The sequence below is a fragment of the Hyla sarda genome, chromosome 12 (genome assembly GCF_029499605.1).
Source record: "Hyla sarda isolate aHylSar1 chromosome 12, aHylSar1.hap1, whole genome shotgun sequence".
NCBI classification, from domain to species: Eukaryota; Metazoa; Chordata; class Amphibia; order Anura; family Hylidae; genus Hyla; species Hyla sarda.
The window spans coordinates 37,588,004-37,599,085 of record NC_079200.1 but is presented as its reverse complement, the minus strand read 5'-3'; positions in this window follow the sequence as shown (position 1 = coordinate 37,599,085).

The window sequence follows — 11,082 nt, the reverse complement described above, 5'->3', positions numbered from 1 at the left end:
CCTTCGTCACTCGTCCTAGGTAAGAGGAGTTACCCATCATTCTATTGAAGCTACCAAGCTAACGGTGGCCATAAAATCCCGTTAACTGATCATACTTTCAATAGGTTTCCCCTAAAGTTTCTGGTGTCTTCTGACTTCATGGTAACGTAAATGTTTGGGTATTAAATACATCACAAATATCACAAATACATATATGTATCCATGATTGATATTCAATTGTAAGTCCACGTGGCTTGCATCTAAGATAACACTTTTGAGAGTGCTGTCAAGATATAAGAACTCTCAAAATAATTTACCAAACTTTGTGGCCCTCATTTACTAAGAGTGGAATGTAGTTTTCTTTGTGTTTTTTTTCCGACAGGTTTATTTCAATGGATTTATTTCTTGTATTTGATTATTTTCCCCACGCTTTGCACTTTTTACACCTGCTCTGAGCTGTCAGGTATTCCAGAGCTCAATCCCACCACATTTTATGTGGAAACATTAGAAAATGTTAGTAAATTTGTAGTTTTTTTTTTTTTTTTACAACATTTTTTTTTAGGGACACATCCCCTTTCCCTAATGACCAAACCCCTTTTTTATTTTCTGGGTAAAGTGGAGAGATAGTAGTGTTTTTTGGGGATTTTTTTGTTGTTGGAAATTTTGACAACTGACACATGGGACACAAAAAAACCCTACAAATCTACTCAGAAAAGCCTTAGTAAATAAGGCCCAATGTATATATTCTGGATGATATCAGGGCTATTGGGGGAGATTTATCAAAACCTGTGCAGAGGAAAACTTGCCCAGTTGCCCATAGCAATCAATCAGCTTGCTTCTTTCATTTTTAGGAAGACCTGTGGAAAATGAAAGAAGCGATCTGATTGGTTGCTATGGGTAACTGGACAACTTTTCCTCTGCACAGGTTTTGATAAATCTCCCCCACTAAGTGTGCAGAAGTAGAAGGTACACAAAGCTCTTGAGGAAACAAAGGCCAACCTGGAACATAAGATGATAAGTATTTAAATGTCACATTGGGGACCTCTTATGGGTTTTTCATTGGCACCCACGGCTTCAAGTTATGCCTCTTGATGATTTACATCCAAGAACAACACAATTATATATAGCACTGTTATAATATGCATGCTTGGCCTATTTATCATGCCAGGGGTGGGACCCAAAGGCTAGCTGGTAATGATTCTATGCTATAGATCAGAGTTCTGTACTGGTGGCAGGGTATACACGTCTTCATCTATGTGTTTCATATAAGGATGTATTATGGTGTTACAATGACTAAATAAAATGTAAATGTAGAAATAATGTTTAGAAATCTTTTTTGATTTGTAATTGATTTGGTTTGTATAGATTTGGAAAAAGATGGAGTGAAGTTGGAGTAGAAGATGTCCCCAGCTATTAAACCGGTAAAGCAAGTAATATATTACTAAAAATTAATAAGTCAAAGGAAGTCGTTTTTTTTGTCTCTCGCTCTCCTTTTACCCTATCCAGTGGTTGTTAGGGGTAAGGGTAGGTTTTATGCCACTTTGTCCCTATTTCCAAGAACCATGACACATTGCAATGGAGACCAAGCAAACTTGTCATGTCCGTATTGGCCTGTGTTCACACACAGTTATTGGATTTACTTTGTGTGAAAAGTTTTATGTTCTCTGGTCAGGGAATAGTTAATGTCTCTGGCTTTTTCAGCCTCAGCCTCTGTTAGCCAATAGCTCCGAGGGTGTTTCTATTTAATGTCAGCCCAGTCTAGCCTCTGGGCTGGTGATTAACTTCATTATATCCTGACTTGTTATGATGCTGGATATGCTGCTGGGAGCTCTTGGTGATAACTCTTCTTATTTGAGATTATAATCTACTATCTCTGTTTTAACATGCACTTTGTATTTTCTGGTTTTAGCCATGTTAGGTGGCATACTCTTAGTGGATTTTAAGCTGTGTTTGTTTGGTCGGTTTTAGGATTTGTATGTTCTTTCTGCTATGTGTCTATTCACACTGTATTTTCTCTTGTATCCGTTTGTGAAGTTCTGTGTTTTAGATTTCTGTTTTCCTACTGGGTCAGCTTCTGACCACACTAGGGAGTGTGCCGCTGGCCAGTAGTCTATTTGGATTTATTATTAATGGCTTCTCCTATAGTGGAGTGGAGTGTCCAGTTTGTGTGTCCAGTGTGAACAGACACATAGGAGAAAGAACATACAAATCCTAAAACCGACTAAACAAACACAGCTTAAAATCCACTAAGAGCATTCCACCTAACATGGCTAAAACCAGAAAATACAAAGTGCATCCTAAAACAGAGATAGTAGATTAAAAGCTCAAATAAGAAGAGTTATCACCAAGAGCTCCCAGCAGCATATCCAACATCATAGCAAGTCAAGATATAATGAAGTTAATCATCAGCCCAGAGGCTAGACTGGACTGACATTAAATAGACATACCCTTGGAGCTATTGGATAACAGAGGCTGAGGCTGAAAAAGCCAGAGACATTAACTATTCCCTGACCAGAGAACATAAAACTGTTCACACACAGCAAATCCAATAACTGTGTGTGAACACAGGCCAATATAGACATGACAAAACTGAGTGATTCCCATTTAGCTAAGACCCTCCCATTTGATAATGGGGATAAGGAGGAGTTTCATTAACTTGGAAAAACAGGCAAACTGACAAATACTATATTGATTTCTTCCTTACCTCTTGTGATTTCTAGATAAACTCTTCCTTTAAGGTTGTGTCCCTAACTACCATTCTACCTCATAGTCTACAATGATTACAGTATATTAGAAGTAGCTATTGTTCAAAGAGGAAATACCTCTATAAAATGGCATCTTATGATAAAGGAATGATCTGTGTGAATCCAACAGCAAAGGCCTCTAAATTTGAACAACTCCGAGCTCTCTATAATGTACAATTCTCTGTTTAATTACATTATTTCTTCTCAGGTCGGGGACAAATCCTGTGCGACATGGGCAATGAAGGGTCATCCTGAAGACTACCAAAGATCTATATTATATGTTTTATCATAATTCATATCTTATGTTTCATTAATCTGATGTAATGGAAAATCTCAATCATTAGTTTAATAAAACTTTGTTACTAACTTTGCCTGATTAAACCGTTCTGTGAGTACTGATTGAGTACAAGTGAAGCTTAATCCTTTGGTGTGACACTTGGAGTTGGAATTTGGAACTTACTCTTTTGATTACAAGAAAATGTCCTTTAATAGACTCTAAATAGAGCGGGAGCAGAAAAAAAACCCTTGTTACTTGGCACAAACCATCAGACAAATGCTTTTAGTGAATACAGTTTTGTTTCTATTAAAATACCTTCTGCAATATAAGGCATTTCAGGGCATTAATGCCCCTTCATCAGATAAAAGTTTGGCATGACATAATACAAATAACATAGGCATTAAAATATGGAGGAATAGTGGCAAAAAGGTTCAAGAAACTCATACTCCACAAGGGCTATCTACGTTGTCAATAAGACAGGGCACCGTTATCCTATACACGGTCCGAGGTTGGGGACAGCTTCTCCTGGGCCAGACACAGGGAGTAAAAGGACACACCAACTTCGGGTTACGGATAACTGTCTTTACTGAGCTGGGTGCAGATGGTAATACATGTACAGCTGGGTTTAGGTGAGAGAGTGCAGCGTAGCCCCTTGGGACCCCTGCTGCCTTGCTGGGACTTGTGGTACTTACACCAAACAGATTAATACTGACTTGGGAGACGGAACAATGAATCCTGGCAGGTAGGGTCCTGGCAAGGTAATGAAGCCTTCTCCGCAGGGGCATGAACTTCCACCATGCGAGTAATCCTTGCAGGATGGCCAGTTGATAGATTAGATTTGAACTAGGCCTCTCCTCAGAGCACACAACACACAGCACACCTGATCCAAACTGTTGCTCAGGAGCACTCACAGGAACTGGGGTAACTCCTCCCCCATTACACTATACAGGGTACATTCACACGGGCGGGTTTACAGCGAGTTCTGCTGCAAGTTTGAGATGCGGCAAATTTTCCGCCGCAGCTCAAACTCCCAGCAAGAAACTCATTGTAAACCTCTGCCCGTGTAAATGTACCCTAAAAACACTACACTAACACATAATAAAGGGTAAAACACTACATATACACATACCCCTAGTCCCCCCCCCTGCAGACACCCAGTTTGGGAAACACTGCCGTAGGGTATTTTTGTGGCGGATTCAAATACCCTATTTAGTCCTCAAATGCGCATGGTGCTCTCTCACTTCGGAGCCCTGTCGTATTTCAAGGAAACAGTTAAGGGCCACATATGGGGTATCTCCGTACTCGGGAGAAATTGCGTTAGAAATTTTGGGGGGCTTTTTCTCCTTTTACCCCTTATGAAAAGGAAAAGTTGGGGTCTACACCAGCATGTTAGTGTAAAAAAACATTTTTTTTACACAAACATTCTGGTGTTGCCCCCTGCTTTTTATTTTCACAAGCGGTAAAAGGAAAAAAAAAAAATATTTGTAACACAATTTCTCCTGAGTACAGAACTACCCCATATGTGGGTGTTAAGTGCTCTGCGAGCGCACAACAAGGCTCAGGAGTGAAAGTGCACCATGTACATTTGAGGTCTAAATTGGTGATTTGCACAGGGGTGGCTGATTTTACAGCGGTTCTGACATGAACACAAAACAATAAATACCCATTTTGGAAACTACACCACTCACGTATTTTAATAAGGGGTGCAGTGAGCATGTACACCTCACAGGTGTCTGACAGATTTTTGGAACATTGGTCCGTGAAAATGAAAAATTTAATTTTTCATTTGCACAGCCTACTGTTCCAAAGATCTGTCAAATGCCAGTTGGGTGTAAATACTCACTGCACCCCTTATTAAATTCTGTGAGGGGTGTAGTTTCCAAAATAGGGTCACATGTGGGGGGTCCACTGTTCTGGCACCACGGGGGGGCTTTGTAAACGCACATGGCCCCTGAATTCCATTCCAAACAAATTCTCTCGCCATAAGCTCAATGGCGCTCCTTCTCTTCTGAGCATTGTAGTTCGCCCGCAGAACACTTTACATCCATATATGGGGTATTTCCATACTCAGAAGAAATGGGGTTACAAATTTTGGGGGGCATTTTCTCCTATAACCCCTTGTAAAAATGTAAAAGTTGGGGGAAAACCTGCATTTTAGTGAAAAAAAAACTAAAAATTAATTTACACATCCAACTTTAACGAAAAGTCGTCACACACCTGTGGGGTGTTAAGGCTCACTGGACCCCTTGATACGTGCCTTGAGGGGTGTAGTTTCCAAAATGGTATGCCATGTGGGGTTTTCTGCTGTTCTGGCACCATAGGGGCTTCCTAAATGTGACATGCCCCCAAAAAAACATTTTAGAAAAAATCACTCTTCAAAATCCCATTGTTGCTCCTTCCCTTCTGAGCCCTCTACTGCGCCCACCAAATACTTGACATCCACATATGAGGTATTTCCTTACTCGAGAGAAATTGAACTCCGATTTTGAACTCCAAAATTCCGATTTTGAAAAATATTTGAAAAATTGGGAAATTGCTGCTGAACTTTGAAGCCCTCTGATGTCTTCCAAAAGTAAAAACATGTCAATTTATGATGCCAATATGAAGTAGACATATTGTATTTGTGAATCAATATATCATTTATTTGGAATATTCATTTTCTTTACAAGCAGAGAGTTTCAAATTTAGAAAAATGCTAAATTTTCATGAAATTTGGGGATTTTTCACCTAGAAAGGATGCAAGTAACGACAAAAATTTACCTCTGTGTTAAAGGGGTACTCCGGCGCTAAGTCATCTTACCCCCTATCCAAGGGATAGGGGATAATATGCCTGACCACGGGGGTCCTGCCGCTGGGGACCCCCGTTATCTTCCACGCCACACCCCATTAGCATCAGCCCCTGGAGCGTGCTCGCTCCGGGTCTGATTACTAGCGATCACAGGGACGGAGATTAGTGACTTCACGGCTCCGCCCCATGTGATGTCATGGCTCCGCCCCCTCAATGCAAGCCTACGAAAGGGACTTGCATTGAGGGGGCGGAGCCGTGATGTCACACGGGGCGGAGCCGTGATGTCACTATGCTCCGTCCCTGTGATCGCTAGTAATCAGACCCGGAGCAAGCACGCTCCAGGGGCTGATGCTAATGGGGTGTGGCGTGGAAGATAACGGGGGTCCCCAGCGGCAGGACCCCCGTGGTCAGGCATATTATCCCCTATCCCTTGGATAGGGGGTAAGATGACTTAGCGCCGGAGTACCCCTTTAACACAGAGGTAAATTTTTGTCGTTACTTGCATCCTTTCTAGGTGAAAAATCCCCAAATTTCATGAAAGCACACTCCGGGGGCTGATGCTAACGGGGTGTGGCGTGGAAGATCACGGGGGTCCCCAGCGGCAGGACCCCCGTGGTCAGGCATCTTATCCCCTATCCTTTGCATAGGGGATAAGATGTCTTAGCGCCGGAGTACCCCTTTAAAGTAGAATATGTCACAAAAAAAACAAACTCGGAATCAAAACAATCGGTAAAAGCATCCCAGAGTTATTAAAGGGGTATTCCAGGCAAAAACTTTTTTTTATATATCAACTGGCTCCGGAAAGTTAAACAGATTTGTAAATTACTTCTAATAAAAAATCTTAATCCATCCAATAGTTATTAGCTTCTGAAGTTGAGTTGCTGTTTTCTGTCTAACTGCTTTCTGATGACTCACGTCCCTGGAGCTGTCCAGCTCCTATGGGGATATTCTCCCATCATGCACAGCTCCTGTGACGTGACATCATCATTGAGCAGTTAGACAGAAAACTTCAGAAGCTAATAACTATTGGAAGGATTAAGATTTTTTTAATAGAAGTAATATACAAATCTGTTTAACTTTCCGGAGCCAGTTGATATGTAAAAAAACGTTTTTGCCTGGAATACCCCTTTAATGCTTAAAGTGACAGTGGTCAGAATTGCAAAAAAGGGCTCAGTCCTTAAGGTGAAAAAGGGCTCAGTCCTTAAGGGGTTAAAAGGCACAGTAACACAGAAAAACATATATACATATAACAATAATAGAATTAATTTAGAAAAATATATCTGACATTAGAACGCAAACATAGTTGATTTAACTGTAGGACTATGGTGGGCCCAAAACCTTGTGCTACCAAGCTGCCCAAGATAGTCCAAAGCCACAGGACAGCTACTGATGCTGGGATACCACAAATGTGGCTATTCTGTTAATAGTTATATAAAAATTTGATCAGCATGTGTATGTTAACATTAACCTTTAGCACAGGGTTTTTACGCTGACATTTGACTGTGTTTCTACCCCCTTCTCTTGTAAGTCTCATCAGTGCTCTGTACAGCAGCATGAGCTTTCTACTGCTAATACCTCTCCCCATACACCCATGAGCACTTTCCTTTTTGTACTGCTAATACCTCTCCCTATACACCCAAGCATTCTGCTAGCATTTCATGCTGCTCTTTGGCATTGTCTAACTACTTTTCACTGCTTCTGAAATAACGACCCCTTAATCACTTTCCTCAGATACATCGACTAGGACTGTATTCTGCCCTTGGGTTTTTACACCCCAGGTGTATTATCTTGCACTTATCCACATTAAAGCTCAGTTACCAGAGTTCTGATCATTCTTCTACTTTACTTAAAGGGGTATTCCAGGAAAAACCTTTTTTTTTTATATATCAACTGGTTCCAGAAAGTAAAACAGATTTGTAAATTATTTCTATTAAAAAATCTTAATCCTTTCAGTACTTATGAGCTTCTGAAGTTAAGGTTGTTCTTTTCTGTCTAAGTAATCTCTGATGACACGTGTCTCGGGAAACGCCCAGTTTAGAAGCAAATCCCCATAGCAAACCTCTTCTAAACTGGGCGGTTCCCAAGACACGTGTCATCAGAGATTACTTAGACAGAAAAGAACAACCTAAACTTCAGAAGCTCATAAGTACTGAAAGGATTAAGATTTTTTAATAGAAGTAATTTACAAATCTGTTTAACTTTCTGGAGCCAGTTGATATATAAAAAAAAAGTTTTTTCCTGGATAACCCCTTTAAATCCTTTTCCATTTGGTGTATCTCTACAGGAACATCAAACCTGTTACATATCTTTGTGTCAGCAGCAAAAATACCAATACCTTACCATCGAGACCTTTTGCAATATCACTAATAAAGATATTAAACAAAATTGGTCCCAGTACAGATCCCTGAGGTGCCCACTGGTAACAAGACCTTGCTCTGAATATATCTTTTAACTACAACCCTCTGTTGTCTGTCACTCAGCCACTGCCTAATCCACTCAACAATATGGGAGTCCAAGCTCAATGACTGCAGTTTATTGATAAGTCTTCTATGTGGACAGTGTCAAAAGCCTTACTAAAATCTAGATATGTGATGTCTACTGCCCCTCCGCCATCTATAATTTTAGTCACCCAATCAAAAAAATCGATAAGATTAGTGTGACAGGATCTCTCTGTGGTTTTTCATCTTGAAATCCATGGGATTTTAGATGTTCCACAATCCTATTCTTTAGTATGGTTTTCATACTAAAGAGGAACGATGAGGACGAGCGAGGAGGAGCGAGGAACGAAGACATGGATATAGACCGTCACCCAGAATACATGGACCAATATAGGAGATTATAGCAGATATATTCTACCACCCAGGAATATGTGTAACTGTATAACGCTCTCCTTGATCACATGATGTTAAACTGGTGACCCCTCCCTCCTATAGAGATCAGTGGTGATGGCAGGGATGAGATCTGTATAGGGGATCTATAAATACCTTATATATTGGGAGAGATTTATCAAAACCTGTGTAGAGGAAAAGTTGCCCATAGCAACCAATCAGATTGCTTCTTTCATTTTTAAGAGGCCCTTTCGAAAATGAAAGAAGCAATCTGATTGGTTGCTATGGGCAACTGGTCAATGTTTCCTCTCCACAGGATTTGATGAATCTCCTCCATTGTGTCACTTATTTTCCATACTGCAACATTTCCAAATGTCACTTTCCCAATCTTCCCTGCAGTGGGCGGGGCTTAGATAGAGCGTGACAACTGCTGTGTGATCATGGCGCTCTCTATGGCCCGGCTCATGCACTGCGGGTGTTAGACCTGTTAGAAATAATAATAATTAAACTTGAAATTTTACATTGTACATCTCTTTTGGTCTTAACAAATAAGGAATATATGTTTGTTTGTTTTTTGGGGGAGGTCACACAAAGGGGCAGATTTATTAAGTGTGGTGTTTTATAAGTTAGTCTTAGGCTAAGTTTCCACATGACTTATTATTTTACCTGGGGAAAAAAAGCACAAAAACTACTGCCCTCATTTTGCACTTGCATGGGGCATTTTTATTTATTTTTTTTAAATAGTGGGATTAAGTGTTTTGTTTTCCTATGCATCACATTTTGCGCAGCATGAAATACACTGCATTAGCGCTACATTGGACCATACAATTAGGGTAGCAAATTTTGGTAGAAAAATTAGCTGCAGAAAATAAGTAAAGCATCCACATGTTACTGTACCTTTAGGTTTTCTTTTTGACATAATTTTTGCAAAGCTGTCAAAAAGAAGCATTTTCCAAAATAGTGTGTATTAGTTAATATGGTTTTTTTGGTGATGTACAAGCACATTAATATTTTTTTTCTATGCATTTATTTTATCCGTATAGGTCAATGGGAGGAAAAACTGGGTGAAATTTTTTTTTCACTGCGGGAGCATACTAAGGGAGATTTATCAGTCCTTGAGGGGAGGATCAGTGGAGAAATCGCCCATAGCAACCCATCAGATTCCAGGATTTATTTTTTAAGAAGGCCTTTATAAAATGAAAGCTGGAATCTGATTGGTTGCTATTGGTAACCGTTCCACAGATCCTCTGCACTAGGTTTGATTAATCTGCACCCCCTGTGTGATTTGGGAAAAATGTCACTGACATAAAAAAAAAAAACGTAATATAGAGAAAAAATGCCATAAACAACAACAGCACTATGTATGGATGCAGCAGGTCTCCAGCACTACTTAGAAGTCACAGAAACATTGCCCCCTCAGTCTCAAAAATAAATTATTGACCAAGACCTCCAAATACATTCATATCTCCAGATCCCTAAATACATTCATATCCCCATATTACTGTTGCAGTCATTGTACTCATTACCTTCTGCCTCCTTTATCTGGGACTCTGCTGTGCCACAATGGTCTCAAGCTCCATGCAGCCAGGGAACCAAGGACGACATGTCAGGCACACTTTATGGCCCTTAGTCCCTGAAGATTGGGGAATAAGGGGAAGGAGCCAGCACTGTACAGACACTAGAGGTCGGGAGAGGAAGATAAGGCTGACAGTGCCCAGGCAAGTAAATAAGTAAGCAGACTGCACACCACGCAGCCACAGAGTAAGATACGTTCACACTATATAATTCCTGCGGAATTCCTGCACGGTGAACTTTACCATCAGTGTGAATGGGTTTCCACGAGACCTGTTCACACTGAGCAATTTCAGTGTTGGACAATTCCGCCGCTAAAATTGTTCTGCTCAAAGAAGAAACTTGTTCTTCCTTTGCTCGTAAGTCCGCCAGCTCTGTATAGCCGTCAATGGTGATGGCACAGGCAGCTGCCAGACTGAATCTCCACTCGCTGAATTCCGCGGTCAGAGATTCAGCTTCAACTGCCCAATGTGAACGCACAACACTGACAGCACTTGTGCTGTGTGTCAGTGTCTCATGCGTTGCTTGTCATACAAGATAGTAGCTAGACATGTGCAATTCGTTTCGTCCCGAATGTCTAATTTACCGAATTTTACAGTTTTCGGGCATTCAGACCGATCCAAATGCACGAAAACATATTTTGAACATTCCCGAATAGCCATGATAATACGAATAGCAAAATAACGAATGCATTCATTATTTACCGAATGCATGTGGTAAATAACAAATGCATTCGTTATCCGTAAACGAAAGTAAAGAAGAATTTTTTTATTGGTCCTTGTGCTAACACTGTTGCGCTACACACTGTTTCTGTTGTTACCAGGGTGCCACCAGCTGTTGCAAAACTACAACACCCACCCAGCACGCCGTGACAGCCAAAGGCTGTCTGGGCAT